Raw genomic sequence first — 17,889 nt, 5'->3', positions numbered from 1 at the left:
CTTTTAAATTAAAGTATAGATGAAGTACTTTTAAGGGGAAAATTTGGTGGCCACTCTTTTTCCCTTTTTTTTTTAATGTCCCTGATAGTACTTTTACTGTAATTGCTTCTGATTATGGAGTTGTTATCAGAGATGAGTTCGGAAACTCATGGTTCAAAGCCCATATTACAGTTACAGCACTTTATGTGCCTCTTTCTGTGGTTCATTTATGTTTGAGTAGGTAGTTGTCAATATTTAGTGCTGGAGCATTATTGCAATTGCTTCTTAATCTTCTTCAGTTTTCCTCGAGATTTTCTTCCCTTAGCCACTGCTACTGACTTTTGGATTTCTGAAACAAGTTTTGTTATTGCTTAAAAATCTTCTGTGGCTCTGCCCTGTTTTTTGCTTTACCATCTCCTGTCTGCACTTGCACTCTGCTTTAGGGGATTTGGAGTGCTCCTTAGGGCATTCTAATGCACATCTGATGTTTCTTACCACAGGACTATAGGATAAGGGTCAAATTCCTTATCAGTGTACAGAAGGTCTTCCATGAGCTGTGCCATGACATCTCTGTCATGTTTCCATGAAGATGAGAAACTCTTTTTGACATCTCCATGCTTTTGCACATACTATTCCTTTTGTTCCAGAATACCATTCAGCTTCTTAGCTATCTTGTTAAATCACTTCATCTTTTAAAAAGCCCAACATAGGTGTCTCCTCTTCCAGGACAGCTTCTAGGTCTATTTTCATCATGCCTCCTTTACCCATCCTCCATTATATTCTCTGTTCTGTGTTACCTGTGTTTCTTTACATTTTTCAGTGACTTTGTTGTAGTATTTGCTGTGTGTTACTTTATTTGCTTTGTGTCTGGTCCCCCTTGTCCCAATGCAAACTGATAGTCACTCAATAAATATTTTTGAATGAATGAATAAATAAAGCAAGTAATTATTTAGTATTGACCCCGTTTTTTTTGGTTTTTTTAAACAAATTTATTTTATTTATTTATTTTTAGCTGCGTTGGGTCTTCATTGCTGCGGGCGGGCTTTCTCTGTGCTGTGCGTGGGCTTTAGTTGTGGTGAGTGGGCGCTACTCTTCGTTGCGGTGCATGAGCTTCTTACTGCAGTTGCTTCTCTTGTTACGGAGCATGGGCTCTAGGTTTGTGGGCTCAGTAGTTGTGGCTGTCGGGCTCTAGAGCACAGGCTCAGTAGTTGTGGCGCATGGGCTTAGTTGCTCTGCGGCATGTGGGATCTTCCCGGACCAGGGCTCGAACCCGTGTCCCCTGCATTGGCAGGCGGATTTTTAACCACTCTACCACCAGGGAAGCCCTATTGACCCAGTTTTGATTGACCTATTTGGTTGGGCTTTTACATCAATTTAATTTTTACAGAATATGCAAGTAAGCAATTCAGATAGCATTCTTAAAGATAGAGTCATACCCCCAAAGTGTCTTAGGAAATTGGTATTTTGTTAAATATTTGTTCTTATGAGCAAATAATAAGATTTGTTGATGATTTCATGATGTATCTCAAAATTCTCTTTGTTGTTTGAATATCTGAATGCAGTTTACCCTTGAAAAACACAAGTTTGAACTGCATGGGTCCATTTATGTGTGGAATTTTTTCAAGAGTAGATACTATAGTACTACAGGATCTTAGCTGGTGAGATCTGTGATGCAGAGGGACCAAGTATAGGGAGGACTTACTGTAAGTTGTACTTAGATTTTTGGCTGCGTGGAGGGTTGGCACCCCTAATCCATATGTTTTTTTTTTTCTTCTGTGGTTTCATTTTTTGCCGTTTGATATTTCTATTTGAATGTTGTCCTTAGACACTTCTCATCCTAAACATATTTTAAACTCATTCCCTAAACTTGATCTTAACTTCTCCATTAGTGTTTTCTATATTACCGTCTTGTAGTCACTTAGGTTTCTCTGCAGTAACTTTAAGTCCCACTTCTATATTTTATCATTACTGAGTTCTATTGTAATTCAACAAAATTTTTTTTGCCTCTTCCTGTTTTCCTGTTTTGTTAGTTCTAGTAATGAGAGACCGAATAAGAGAGGGTTCCAGTCCACAAATGATTATGATGCAACGTGATGAGTACAATAATATGACTATTTTAAAAAATTTATTTTATTTATTTTGTTTCTGGCTGCGTTGGGTCTTCGTTGCTGTGCGCGGGCCTTCTCTAGTTGTGGTGAGCGGGGGCTACTCTTCGTTGCAGTGCACGAGCTTCTCATTGTGGTGGCTTCTCTTGTTGCAGAGCACGGGCTCTAGGCATGCGGGCTTCAGTAGTTGCAGTCAGCGGGCTCAGTAGTTGTGGCTCGCGGGCTCTAGAGTGCAGGCTCAGTAGTTGTGGCGCACGGGCTCAGCTGCTCTGCAGCATGTGGGATCTTCCCGGACCAGGGCTTGAACCCGTGTCCCCTGCATTGGCGGATGGACTCCCAACCACTGTGCCACCAGGGAAGCCCTATGATTATTATTATACTCCAGTCCACAGATGATTATGGTGCAATGTGATGAGTATAATAATATAGTAATAGTGGAATATCTAGGGCACCCTGGGATTAGAGAATATCTCTCCTTCATGTATCTCTTAATTCTTACTTTGTCTACTGCCAGCCTCTGTCAGGCCCTCATTACTATGTTTAGATAATTTTAAGACTGCTTAATAGCTTGTAACTCTCTTGTCATTCCAGTTCATCATGAATGTTGTCACCAGGGTAGTTGTTTCAAAAAGAAAAAAGAAAAGCTACTTGTCTTTCTTCTTCCTCACAGAATAAGATCTAAAATAGAATAAAATCTTGAATGCAAAGTGTTTGGCCCAGACATCCTTTCTTGTCTTCTGCTACATGAACTTTCCATTCCAGCAAAACTCTTCTACATTCTGTTCCAAATACACTTCGCCAAATACACTTCACACTCCTCCTTTTTTGTTTCCTTCTCCCAACAGTGTTTTTATTACTCTTGCTTCCTCTACTTGTTGAAATTGTATTAACCTTGGACATAGTTCCTAACTGTTAAATCCTGAGTGAACCATTTAGCTGATCATGCCCATGTTCTTGACACCCTCTTTTTCTTGGCTTCCATGATATCACTCTCTCCTGTTTCTCTTTCTTACCTGTTCTTTCTCAGCTATCATTACTAACTCCTGTCCCTTAATGTTCATGTTTTCCAAGGTTTCAGCCTGATTTTTTTTCTTCATTGTTATGTTTTCTTGAACACATTATTTTTTGTTATCTCATATCTGTGTTCTTTTATTCACCCTAGTTTCTCTCTTGAGCATTCCAATCCTTAAGTTTGCTATTTAGAATGCCTACCTGATAGTTCAGCAGAAAACCTGAAATATAAAACATCAAAAATTAGTACGTGGTCTTCTGCAGACTTATGTATTTATTCACTTCATTTCCTGCCATGGTTAGTGATGCTTCCCGTCACTCAGTTACCCAAATTATGAACCTGAGAATCATCTTGACTTCTCTTCATTTTCCTTTGCCTGTCAAGTTCTGCTGATGGAGCTTTTCCTTCTCCATTCCCCTTATTGTTTCCTTGGGCCAGGCTCTAATATCCTGAGTAGACCATTGTAAAAAAACCCTTTGAAAGTAATTCTTCTGCTTGGTCCTGGATATTCTACAGGAAATGCATATTGGTTGTATCCAGTAGGAATGTCAAAGGCAAAATAATTTTGGATCTGCCACCCTAGAATAGTGCTTGAACCATTAAAGGTCAATTTCCTAAATATCTCTGTTAGGTGATATTGTTAAGAATTAGTTTATGCTTTTTACAAGAAATTTGCTTAGGAGTTAAGAATATGATTTGTAAGGATTAGTGGGGAAAAGCAAGAAAAGATACATGGATAAGTCCCAGAAGTGCTCTTATAGGACACTTTCTTAATGAGCTAGAAAAGAGATTAAAACTTTGAAAGTAACACTTGGTGCTTTGTGTCCAAATGCCAGTTAAAGAGCAATTAAGTATAAACCCTACTTTCCACTTACACCAAACCACCCAAGGATCTGTGACCATACTACTATCTTTCAGGACTCCTTACCAGTCTTGGTACCATACTACCCCCTTGGCTCAAAATGCCCACTCACCCACCTTGGTCCACCTTGGGAACTCTCTCTGAAGACTTTTTCCTTTCTTAGCTTAACCCTTGAGCAGGAAGATCTTGAGGCTGTGAATAGATGAAAATAGGAGCTTTAGTGTGGGGAATTGTAAGCTAATATATTTGAGTAGTACCTTGAAGAGATGCTGTTTAACTGCCAGTTAATACCCAGAAGAGACTCCTGATATCATTGTTGCATGTTCCTGGAAGATGCGGGCCTAATATGCTGATGCTGCAGATGTGGTAACATAATCCCTGTATCTCTGCATCATCAAATATGATTCATAAGCACAAGTCGTTTAGTATTGAGTCGCCATTTTCTGAACCCAGATATAGTCATAGAAGAGCTCTTTACTTTCTTGAATTTTGTCTTGGTTTGCTAACAGATTTTGTAAAATTTTGTAGAATTTGTCTTGCTTGTTACATTTAAAGAAGTCCAAATTTGCAGAAGAAAGTATTTTAAAATTTGATCCTTTATATTCTGGATGATTTACCACATATTTCAAAATAATTGGATTTTACATGTTGTGAATATTTTGCAAAAGTATTAAGTGTATTTTTATTAGCCTTTGCTGTTGCTGCATTGTTGATCTTTATTTACTTTTCTGATAAATGTAGAGTTTATGAGGCTGGCACTATATCTCACCTGGAAATTACCTTGGAAAATCTATTTGAGCATTCTGTATTGTAGCATTTTGAAGTTTAGAGTGGGGTGTGTGTATCATTTTGGCTTATATTGTTCTGCCTAGGGACCTCCCTTGTGGAGGAGGTAAGAAAGAAAGGAAGAAGTCTTCAGAGAGAGTTCCCAAGGTGGACCAAGGTGGGTGAGTGGGCATTTTGAGCCATGGGGGTAGTATGGTACCAAGACTGGTAAGGAGTCCTGAAAGATCATAGTATGGTCACAGATCTTTGGGTGGTTTAATGTAAGTGGAAGGCAGGGTTTATTGGGTAGTTGTGGGAGAGCGCTGCTGCAAAGGAGTAAAAGCCAGATTTTGAAGGCTTTTGTAATCTTAGCTGCATTTTCTTACTGTCTGTGTGGCTATGGACAGATCATGTGATTTTTCCAAGTTTCATTTTGCTTAAATCTGGAAAATAAGAATAATGAAAATATCTACAGTGTAGGATTGTTGTGAGATTTAAATGAGGTAATGCAGGTACCTGGCATACAACTTCTCAGCAGCTGTCACCTGCTGTTGTTAGTACTGTTTTAAGGTGTTTGTTCTTTGGAGGACCACTGAAGGATTTTAAATTGAAGAGTGACATGATCAGATTTATGATTTTAAATACCAACTCTGGGAAAACTATAGGGATGAATTGAAGGGGAAGAAACTGAAGGTAGGGAATTAAGGAGATTTATGCTAGAATATTGTCTCTAGATGGTAGGATTCTAGATTAAGAAATGAGGTAGTATTGGAGAACACAGGACAGAGTTGAGAATTATTACAAATTGACATGCGCATTGTATTCCACGAGTTGGAGAGATCTAAAGGAAACTAGGAGAATAGACAGCCATCATATAGACAGAGTACCTAGCTGAGTAGGAACCATTGTATTCTCCTACTCATAATAAGAGAGTGCAGAAGAGGATGGTTAGAAGCAAGTACTTGTCATTGCCAAGGAACTAATGACTGAGCTGGGTTGCCTACTGTTCCCCAGATGGGACTGGAGGGTTTGGGCAACTCTGGATGAGTCCAGAGCAGTAACTTTGGGCAGCACACGGGGATTATATGCCAAGTGTCAGGAAACTCTCATGAGTGGAGGAGAGAAATGACGTAGACCACAAGTAGACCTTAAGCAGTAACAGGCATGAAATAGAGAAAGAGGTAGTTCCTAAGGGGTTGGAAGGACAAACTGACAGTGTTGTGATATATTTGGATTTTCTAAGTACTAAAAGAGGATCAAGCCCCACTAAGGACTCACCTAAGTTTTGTGAATTTTACAAGCCCAGAAGTATCCTTCAAGCATTTGGTATTTTAACATTTGATAGTGAGACATTTTGCAGTATTACCATATAGTCATTTTGGGTAAAGATGTATTTCTGCTTTATAGTTTTGTTTTTGAAGTACTTTATGTGTATTCTCGTTTAATCATATTGTGTCTGGCAAGTTTAATTGTAGTATTTGAAAACTACCTTTCACAGTAAAATGATTAGTTTTTAATTTGTTTACTAAGTTGCTTATTCTTACCTGACATAATTTTACTTAAAGTTTCTTTCATAATAGAGAACAAAGTTCTGTCTAGAATATTATGATATGTATTTTCTTGTCACTGAAGCATTCCTTGCGTTGTACTGACCAGTTGCCAGCATAGGTTAAATATAAATGTACTTTGATTTTAAGGTGTGGTTGGTACTCAGGCCTCAGCCTTTAACTTTTTTTCAGTCATAGTTTGTGAAATTATTAATTATTTGTCATTGAAGTAGTTAATGAAATTATTATTTGTGTTACTGACGTAAACACGATTTGGGGATTGTGCATAGTGTTATTAATATTTTAAGTTCTTTATCAGCAACCCCTAGTTACTGTGTCTCGTTTGCTATGGAATTAGAGGAAGACTCTTTCTACATACTGCTATGTCCAAGGTAAAGAAAAAAACCAAAACACCTTTTTACTAGAATTGTAGTCATAACATATTTAGATTCTTCAGTAACTTTTATTTCTTCCCTCAGCTTTTACTGAGTGTTTCTTCCTACATCTTTAAGAATTAAAAAACCCCAAATATGTTGTGGTCCTTGTTTTTAAGGAGCTTCCAGTCTAGTAGAGAAAGCAGAACACATGTAGACATGATTTTAAAAATAAAATAGTGTGATAATTGCTGTACTTAGAGAGGTATGGGAATGTTTAGGAGGAACACTTAATCCAGGTGGAGAACACATGAACATGCTGATTCTACAGTGAGGTTTATTGCTATATGTTACATGAAAATAGAAGATACAGAAGCAAAGAGCTGTCATCTAGCAGCCTGATATAGATCAGGACATAGGACATAGAACATTCCAGAGAGCAGAAATATAGATATTGTACTTCATGTGAGATTGCAGATTGCAAAAAAGCCTGTTCTAGTCCTCACCTCTTGTCATGCCATATCTCTGTAGAGCTGTTGTGTATGTTTCTTGTCTCACTGATGGAGACACTACTCTGGATAATGGAAAAGACAAGGTGGCTTGTTGGGGGGAAATACAGATGAGATGGGTTGAAAAGAATTGGAAATATTTAGCATGAATAAGAAAAATCTAGGACTGACTGCTTAAAATTTTTTTTTTTTAATTTGGAAATTATTTCATACTCAGAAAAGTTACAAGAATATGAGTAGTACAAAGACTGAGTAGTCTTTATTCAGATTCACCTGTTGTTAATATTTTATGCTATTTGCTTATCATTTGCTCTGTCACATATGTACATATATATGTATATGTATACATATGTCTGGATACAGGTATATGTTCTTGCACGTGCCCACATGTGCGAAGCATTTGAGAATAAGTTGCATACATCATGATACTTTACCCCTAAATACTGTGACATGTACTTCCTAAGAATAGGGGTTTTTTAAAAAATGTATATTACTCAGCCATAAAAAGGAACGAAATTGGGTCATTTGTTGAGACGTGGATGGATCTAGAGACTGTCATACAGAGTGAAGTAAGTCAGAAAGAGAAAAACAAATATCGTATATTAACGCATATATGTTGAACCTAGAAAAATGGTACAGATGAACCGGTTTGCAGGGCAGAAATTGAGACACAGATGTGGAGAACAAACGTATGGACACCAAGGGGGAAAAGCGGCGGGGGTGGTGGTGGTGGTGGTGTGATGAATTGGGAGATTGGGATTGACATATATACTGATGTGTATAAAATGGATGACTAATAAGAACCTGCTGTATAAAAAAATAAATAAAATAAAATTCAAGAATTCAAAAAAAAATGTAACCATGGTGCAAACTACTTCACTGAATTTAACATTGATAAAATAATTATATCTACCATTTGTAATCAATTTTTAAAAAATTGACCGAGTCTCTTTTATAGCATTAATCCCCTTCCACAGACTGCCTTTTAAAGAGCAAAGAATGAATCATGAGAGATTTTTGGTAGCATCATGGAGACTTAAAAGTTAGATTCCCCTTTTATTCCATATCTGTCTTTCCCCCAGTCTTTGCATCTCAGAAAGTGGCAGCACCATTAGTTGTTGCATTTAACCTATCATCAAGTGCTATAGCTCCTATCTCCCCCATTCACCTTGAACTCCTTTATTCCTTTCTGTCCATCTACTTCAACCTGCCTATCCGTCATTTCTCATCTGGATTCCTCCCTACCTAGCTTCTTAACTGATTTCCCTGCTTCCATGTTTTCTCCCTTCCAATTCATTCTCCACATAACAGCTGGAATAATCTTTTAGGAATGAAAATCAGATTGTGTCACTCTCTTGCTTATAACCTTCAGTGGCTTTTCATTGCACCAGAGTGCTAGCTCCTCTTAGGTACAACCTAGATACTATCCCTCTGAGATGGCTTCCTTGATGCCCAGTCTGCTGTTTTCTCCTATAGCATTTCATTGTTTTCCTTCATAGGATTTAGGATTCATAATTATTCGTTTACTTGTGTGTTTTTGTTTTTTTCTTTTTCTCTGTCTCCTACACTAGACTGTAATTGCAAAAAACATAGGGGTCATGTCTGTTCTGTCAACTTTTGTATACCTAGCACCTAGCATATTGCTAGGATCATAGCAGGTCATTAATAAATATTTGAATACACTAGTAAAAGGAAACCTGGGAGGTTATATAGTTCTACTGCCCACCCAGTATGAGTCTGCACTATCTCTGGCAAGTGATTATCTAGCTTGTTTTTGAATGCTTTCAGAGATGGACAGCCTAGTGTTTTATGTAGTAGCCCATTACCTTGTTGAGTAAATTCTGACAGTTTGAAAAGTTTTCATTATTTTGGGTTGAAAATACATTTCTGTTATTTCCATCCATTGATCCTAGTTCTGCCTCTTCTTCACACCTTAAGCTACTTGACAGCAATAATAATATATTCTCATGGTCTTGCTAGGCTAAAACATTTGTAAATACTTTGCTTTTCATCATGTAAGATGGTTCTTCACCCGTACCCCAGGGTAACCCTAAAAGTGGTATATTGAAAGATAATGATGTTCATAATTGGTCCAGTAATTTGTGGTAAAATAATTTATAGCATACAAATTCAGTGTAATATATTGTAGCCATTAAAATAACAACTATAACTATAGAAATGTGGGAAATATTTATAAAATAATGATATTTAAAAAGTAGAGTATTGCATCTAGATATTTATCATAGCCGACTTTGGTGTGTAGATGTAATTGAGAAGGGAAATAAAGTAATGAGAACAGTTGTGTTAGGGTAGTGGATTATAGGAAGAAGTTTTTAAATAAAAACTAGCAATAGTTTATAGTAATAGTTTAATAAGAAAGGAGAAAATGTACTGCTCATAATGTCATTCCAACGAGCCTTAAGTGAGACTGCAGTAATCTGCATTAACTCCTGATTTACGTGGTGCATTTCTTTTAGTGTAGTCTAAGATTGCCTGTGTGTGGCCTTATCACACTGTTAACCCTTTTGAGCTCATCAACTAAAATTGCTAAAGTTAAACTAAGGCCCCAAATTTATTTCCTTGAGATTTAAAAACATTTTAATTTTTCTGCAGTAATGTATCAAATTGGCTTAGAGACCTGAAATAGACTGAATGACTTGAGGGATTGTTTAGGGTATTCTTTCCTGTCTAAATTATTTCTTGAAGGTACCAAAACCTTAGGCTGCTGGTATATTATTTGAATGTTTTCTACCAATACTACAATTCCTACTATCCTGAAATAGGTTACTATTTTAATATTTTCAATTAAAACTAATAATTAAGTGGTAATTATAACTAAAGTTTAGAAAGTTTTTTTCTGAGAAAAAGCTTACTTATATACTATAGCATATTTAAAAGCAAACTTAACAATAACTCCATACTTCGTTTTTACAGAGAAATGTCTTTAGAATTGAATTATAGTAATTTCTAAACTTAAAGGTGTTTATTTAATACTTGGAAAGCTATTTTCTCATAAAACCATTATTTTATGTTTGTCAACCCAAAATAATAGACAGTAACACAATTGGATATTAGTAATTAAATCCAGAATATAAAATTGATTGAAATTATGCTTTTTAATTGATATGTGAAGAAAATCAAGTTTTATGAGATGAACATTAAGGAGATAGGTGGACATTTAAAAAGAATGAGGGGCTTGAGAGTAGGATTTCTGTGTTACTGTTCTTTGTATCTAGTAATTTGCTGTAAATGGTTGAGTGAATTCTGAAAGAATTTCTAGGTAAGAATTTCTAGAAATTTCTAGAATTTCTAGGTTTCTTTTCTGTGTTAGAAAAGCTGGCTCTGTGGTCAGCAGACTCTGAATGGAAATTCTCTTAACTTCTCTGGACTCAATTTCCTATACGATCTGTAATTTCCCAATTCCAAAGTTCTGGTTTATTAAATTTAAAGTACACTGTATGACAGAGTGGCATTTTTAAGGATATAGAGATTGTTAATAGCACTTTTATTTATTATATCTAATTTTACTTTAAAATATTTTTCATGATAAGAAGCCATTTTTAACTGTTTATCTAATTTTCAAGGTTTATCTGTCTTCCTCAGGCACGTTTTGTGATTTATAAGTGGAGTGAAAATAAACAAGAGGACTTTTTTTTTTTTTTTGGTTGCATTGGGTCTTCGTTGCCGCACGCGGGCTTTCTCTAGTTGTGTCAAATGGGGGCTACTCTTCATTGCGGTGCGCAGGCTTCTCACTGCGGTGGCTTCTCTTGTTGCGGAGCATGGGCTCTAGGTGGCGCGGGCTTCAGTACTTGTGGCTCGTGGGCTCTAGAGAGCAGGCTCAGTAGTTATGGCGCACGGGCTTAGTTGCTCCGCGGCATGTGGGATCTTCCCGGACCAGGGCTCGAACCCGTGTACCCCGCATTAGCAGGTGGATTCTTAACCACTATGCCACCAGGGAAGTCCCAACAAGAGGATTTTTTGTTTTTTTTCTCTGAAGTAGTAAATGGGCAAGAATTTGAAAAGACAGAAGGAGAGATGGATAAATACTTGGTTTTTAAGTTTGTGTATAAGACTGTGCTGTCCATTATGGTAGCCTCTAGCCACGTGTAGCTTTTAAATTTAAATGAGTTAAAAGTAAATAAAAATAAAAATTTATTTCCTTAGCCACCGTAGTCATATTCTAAGGCTCAAGAGCCACTTGTGGTTAGTGGCTACTGTATTGGACAGGGCAGATATAGAACATTTCAGTTATTGTAGAAAATTTTATGGATAGTGCTAGAATAAGAGATTGTATGGAATGGGATTACTCATGAGAGTGGAGACAGACAAAATGGTGACTTGTGTGCACACATTCCTTTTAAGGCTAAAGAGGCTAAATCTTGAAGGTGGGGTGAGGGAGAGGAGGTGTGTGAACAGGGCCCCAAAGACATACAATTCTTTACACTGGCCATCAGGTGACAGTGTCTACTCAGGTCTGGGGAAAGGGGAAGAATGAGGGGAGCAGTCCTATGGATGAGTGGCAGCCAGTGTGCAAGGTTTTTTTTATATATGCAAAAGTTTGTCGGTAGGGTCTTTACATTTTAAACGTTTCTTAGATGTTGCAATAAAATGTTTTATCCTTGTGTATTTTAAAACTTATAATCAGAACATTTTACACGCTGCACGCACATATATACACATAACTGAAACTAAAGTGTCATGAAGTACTTTCACTATGCATGATGCCTTCTGATATTTTCTGTTCTCTTCTATTCTTATTGCTGTATATGTAGCAAAGGTATTGATTCATTATTAAGTAGGGAAAAACTGCTTTAGGATATTACTACAATAAATCTAGTTTCCAAAATATAATATAAAAATGACTCAGTGAAATGTTGCAAGATTAATTTTAAAAATCCAACTGAACATTATAAAAACTGCTGAAACTGTAACTGTCTTAGGTTCTACACTGGTTTTTCTTATATGAAACACAAAGGCAAAAATGTTTACATAAAAGAATTACATTTTATAGTACTGTTTCAGGTTTGAAAAAACATTGCAGGCAAGTTTATAACTCTAAGTCCACTGAATGTGACATGCCTCGTTTCTTTGGTCTGACAAGTAAGACCATTACTACACACAGATGGAATCACTTACTTCACATGAAAAGACTGAGTCTGTCACCATTTTACTGTCTTTAATCTACCTTAATCTTTCATCCGCGGCTTGATAATACAATTCGGATAAAGCCTTTTGAGGTTATCTGCATCTTCTGTCCTCCTTTGCTGGCATTTTCTCTCACAGTGGTCCTTTCCAGTATTATTTTGTAATTCACCCCAAATAATATAATTATTTTTCACCTTCAGACAGTTTTGATTTTGATTTCTCAGTTACATCAATCAGAATTTCCCCTTGCTGTTTTTCTTCTTCAAACAATCAATGCCTACATGTATTTGTGTACTCTTCCAACATCTCTTTGCCTTCTATTTGTTCTCTAATAAGTTTTAGATTTCCCTGAACTTCACCTGCTACGTCTTTGCAAAAATGTCTTCCTTCATCTGTCGTCTTGTCTCACTAAAAATTTCCCAGTTGTCATTTTATAGCTTCGTTTTTCCTTATTTGTTCCATAACTTCCTTTTAATGATGAAGCTGACAGTATCTCTCCTTTTACTTAGGATTTCTTTCCCAAACTGCTTTTAGAACTTCCGTCTGCATCATCTGAATCAGACAGTTCTACTTCCAGTGTTCTTATGTCATCTTCCTGTTTAGAGAATTGCTTTTCATTTTCCTTTTGTTGATTTCTTAGCCACCTCTAATTCCTTTAGGTGGTAAGAAGTATCTTTGACTCAGTGTACAAGAGACTTCCGTTCTTTTTTTGGCTGCAGTAGTTGTCTGATTTGCATTCCTTGTTCCATTTTCTTGGCTTTAGCTATGTTTGCATGAAGAGTTATTTTAAGATACAGTTCCTACCCATGTTATAATTCATTGTTAAAAAGTGAATTTTTTTCTTACTGTGATATTCTTGAAAAAAACTGCAATTTGAATATTATTTATTTTCAGTTCTTCAGAAGGCTCTAGTAACTGTTGTCTCCCCCTGTGGCTACATTTTTTTCTCTTACTGGAGTTAAATTGAGCATCTTTTTCAGCTTTCTATTTTCAATCCCTGACCCTTTTCATCATATTCTTCTGTTTCCCTGAAGTGTTGATTTCTTCAAAAAAATAGATCATTCTTTGGGTTTGTTTCATTGAAATTGACTTTACTGTTACTTTGAATAATTCTTAAACATTTTCTCTTATCTATTCTGTACAACTTTTACATTTAAAGAAGAAGAAACAGATTTTCTGATTTGTGCTCCATGAATAAGTTTTTGAATATTTTTCACTGTTAAATTTGATTGATTCCTTCCCCATCCATTACAAAACTAAACAAACACATCTGTTACATATGCTTTTCTTGCAGTTCGCCCAGGATGTTGGCCATCTCGTCCAGCACTAGAGAAGGTATTGGGAAAAGAGTGGAGTAGTCCATTCTATTCTAGTCTTTTCATTTACAACAAAACTTGCTTGTCATAAACCAATACATTGATGTCATGATCAGCAGTTTGAAAAACACAGTATATTGCGTCTTAGCCTAGAGAAAATGAATTGGAGAGAGGCTATATAGAGTAATGGTTAAATTTGAATCCTGGCCCCACCACTTAGTAGCTGTGTGGTCTTGGGAAAACTACCTAACCCCTCTGTGTTTACTTTCTTCCTTTGTAAAATGATTACATTTACTTCATAAAGTAGTTGTGAAGGTTAATAAATATGAAACCCTTAGAACATTGCCTAACACATAGTAAGAGCTATAAGAGTGTTAGCTGCTGTTGTTCCTGCTGTTACTACTACTACCACTACTATCACTACCCGTCATATTGAGTGCTACTGACTTGGGTTCAGTAGTCTTGGTTCTTTATTATCTATGTGAACTTGGACAAGTTACTTAACTTCTGAAGAAAACTGAGTTTCTTCATCTCTGAAATGGGAATAAATGTACCTGTCGTGTGTGGTAATGAGGTTAAGATATGGTAATTCTTATAAACTGATCAGCACAGTGCCATACATATACTGTTCTTGATAAAAATTAGCTGTTATCATTAAGGCCCCTCACAGTCATGTTGTCCTCTTTTGTTTTCAGTAGGGACAATTAGGTTTTTCCACCCTCCTGGTCCCATAGGAAGGAGACTTTCTAGCCAGGTCATTGGAAACACTGCAGAGCCTGCCTTCCACAGGTGTTCTGTCTCTTGGGATATTGCCCTGAGTCGGTCCCACAACATCATTCACTTGTATGCGCTGATGTCTGTTATGTGCCAGGCTCTGTGCTAGATGATGAGAATTTTAAAAATGAGTCTTTTAATTAAGCTGTTGAGTAAATATTACAGACATTTTCATTGCACTTATATTTTTGAAATTATTGGTATTGCCCACGTTCTCAATAATCTTGCTGGTTGAGTTTGCTCATAACATCTAATAAGACCTAGTCCCTGTCTTCTACAGCCCTGTTCAGCTGCAAGCACAATTCCCACATCGTGCAGGTTTAGCCAGTCCCGACTAAGGTGGGTGAGTGGAGCCTGCAGTAGTGTCCAGTGTTCCCAGGGCTAGAGCCCTGAGCAATGTGCCTGTCAAGCTACCACCTTCTTTGTGACTGAGCTGTAAATCAGAATGTCTGCCTTGTTTTCCTGTCTAGCATTCCAGGTCTCATTATGGGACTGGAAGCCCATCTTCATCTTATATCCTGTGGTATCTTGCTCTAGCTATTGTTCCCACCATTTTCTTATTTTTAATCTTCTGTTTTAGCTCTTTCTCTGCATCTTAGAAAAGAGAGCACAAAATTAGAAAAAACCAAAACTACTGCCTTTATATCCTCTCAAGTTATTGCCTTTTTCTTTCTAGTCTTTGAAAGAATGGGCTACGTTTCGTGACTCGATTTCTTTACCTTTTTTTTACTCTTGAACTCTCTGTAGTTTTCTGTGCCTCATCTTGTCTCCTGAAACTCCTCTGGCAAAGGTGACCAAATTTGAAAACTACCAAGGGTGATCATTCTTTTCAGTCTTTAGTTTTTCTTTGCTTATCTGTGGAATTTGACACTACTGCCTGTTATCATTTTCAAATTCTCTTCCAATTCTTTTCTTTCCTTTTGGATTGTGCATTCTCAGCTGCCTTTGTTGCTTTTTTTCCCTTCTGTCCATTCCTTAAATGTTTGTGATCCCCTGGTCCTTAGCCTTTCTTTCCTTTTTCTACATCTTCCCCAGATGACCTCACCTGTTTCTGGTGGAACATTTGACTGTTATCTTTGTACTGACAGTTCCCCAATCATCTCCCATTCAGATCTTTCCCTTGCATTTCAGACTCCTTTACATGGCTTGTAAACACCCCCACCTGCACCCTCTGTAGGTACCTCAAAGTTACCTCAAAGTCAGCTTGACATGCTAAGTTCACGATCTCTTTCCCCAGACATAATGTTTGCCCTCAATTAAAGGCACCACCCTCTGTCCAGTCAGGCCTGGAATCATGAACCCTTTCTCCTCTCTACATCTAATGAGTCAATCAGTTGTCCATTTCCATCTCATACACCTAATCAGTCAGTCAATTATTCATCCATTTATTCATTAAATATTGTGCTCTCATTTTGTGTCCACTGTTATGATGAAATTCTCAAGATTCAGTATTGCTGATATCTTTTGTATTTGTATCTTTTCTCTAACCTTTTTGCTACAATCCTTGCCATCATTTTCATGTTGAAACCTCTTAACCTATCTACCTTTCTTCCTCTGGTCCATCCTTCATACTGAAATCAGAGTCAGTTTTCAAAATTCAGGTCAGGTCATTGTTTTCTGGCTTAAAACCCTTTGGCTTCCTTACTGCCTGTAGTAAAGTTCAAATTTCTTAGTATGGCATTTAAGTCCTTTCGCAGGCTGTATTTTTTCCATTGAACTTCTCTTGTTTCCTGCAGCATTTCTTTGAACCCTGTTCACTACCCTTATTTAATTAATACCAGTTTCCTGAATGTGCCATGCTGGTTCTGTGCTTTTGTTTATACTCTTTACTTAGGCTGTATTGCTTCTCACATTGTCTTTATTATTATTTACTATTTATCATTTGGACCCAACTCAAGCATTGGCTTCCTCTTTGAAGCCATTTATGAAATCCCCCTCTCCCATTAAGCACTTTCTTCTTTGTGCCCTCATGTACTACCCCATATATTCTCCTATAGCAATTATAGCACTTCATTGCCCTTTTCTTGTCTATATGTCTTTTTCTCTGTATTGGAGTGTCTGTTGTATCCACATCCTCTAGCACAGAGCCTGATTTGTAATAAATCTTCCAATAAATGTCTTCAAAAAGGCTTTCAATACATGTTTGATTACTGAATTAATGTATTCTAAGTCATGACCATGATGAAAACATTCCTTCCTTTGCCAGATCATAAGCTTCTCCTGGCAGGCATTGTATCCTACCTTGTTTATTTTTTAGGATCTTGTCTCATAGATGCTTAATAAAAAAATGTTATAGTAATCTGAGGTGGAGGTATGCAGTGAATTAAGTGGGGCTTCCCTGCAGAGGAAGAAGTTGAATTGTGATAGACCTAAGCACAATAAGATTGCTCTTACATTCAGTGGTCCTTATGCCTTACATCATGATCAACTTATAGATGCAAATATTGTACCTAACTTTAATCACTCTGATTTTTACAAAATCAATAAGATTCTCAGTGCCAATAACTCTGGTGACTGATTAAATGCTGTTAACTAGTTTAAGGATTTTTACTTTTTAAAAATGTTAAAATATGAGTATCCTAGTTCTATTAAAAGTTGCAGAGTAATTATCTAAAATACTTTGTAATTAAATCACACAAAGAACATATAAAGAGCACAATCAGACTGAGATTGTGTCATGTCCCATTTCTTTTGTAATTTATTTTTTTAAAATAATGTTTTGTGCCAAAAGTTGTAGGTTTCTTGGAAAAAACTTAAAGAGTTAGGTGCCATGGGTATGCATAGGGGATGAGATTCCAAATTAGAATAAATTCTTAAGCAAGAAAGCTACCAGGGAGGAGATTGGCTTTTTCATTGGATTTAATAACCCAGTGTGGTTTGTGGAGGGGTGGGAAAAAAATCAGTATCATGAATTTGGGTACCTGTTTTACCTAGGAAAATAGGAGTTTATAAACAGAAGCTTGTACTTGTGTCAGGCTGTGTTATGCTTTATACATATAAATGCTTATATTGCTTTTTAAAAAAATTTATTTATTTTTGGCTGCATTGGATCTTCGTTGCTGCACGCGGGTTTTCTCTAGTTGCGGCGAGCGGGGGCTACTCTTCATTGTGGTGCGTGGGCTTCTCATTGTGGTGGCTTCTCTTGTTGCAGAGCACGGGCTCTAGGCACGCGGGCTCAGTAGTTGTGGCTCACGGGCTCTAGAGCGCAGGCTCAGTAGTTGTGGTGCATGGGCTTAGTTGCTCTGTGGCATGTGGGATCTTCCCGGACCAGGGCTCAAACCTGTGTCCCCTGCATTGGCAGGCGGATTCTCAACCACTGCGCCATCAGGGAAGCCCTAAATGCTTATATTGTTGATTTGAGGTAAAACTAACAAAATTCTCAGAAAATCACTGTTAAGGGATATGCTTTTCTTGCTTTCAACCTGCATTTAGAAAATGCCAATTATGTGCGAGCCTATGTCCTAGGGCCACAGTGAGGAAACAGAAGAGTGAAAGGCATAG

The 17,889-nt window shown here is 37.1% G+C and overlaps 1 protein-coding gene across 11 annotated transcripts in view; it reads left to right on the top strand.

The window, feature by feature from the left end:
- Positions 1 to 17,889, top strand: part of CCSER2 (coiled-coil serine rich protein 2) — a 157,912-nt gene that overhangs the window by 9,528 nt on the left and 130,495 nt on the right. The window contains exon 2 of one of the 11 annotated variants that reach the window (XM_059899506.1): positions 13,593 to 13,633. The exons of the other annotated variants lie outside the window; for them this stretch is intronic. The gene's annotated coding sequence lies outside the window, so the exon portion shown is untranslated. The remainder of the gene's footprint in view (positions 1 to 13,592; positions 13,634 to 17,889) is intronic. 11 annotated transcript variants of the gene reach the window in all.

The sequence above is a fragment of the Balaenoptera ricei genome, chromosome 16, assembly GCF_028023285.1.
Source record: "Balaenoptera ricei isolate mBalRic1 chromosome 16, mBalRic1.hap2, whole genome shotgun sequence".
Lineage (NCBI taxonomy): Eukaryota > Metazoa > Chordata > Mammalia > Artiodactyla > Balaenopteridae > Balaenoptera > Balaenoptera ricei.
The sequence above is the reverse complement of the archived record's forward strand: the minus strand, read 5'-3'. Positions and strand labels throughout refer to the sequence as shown.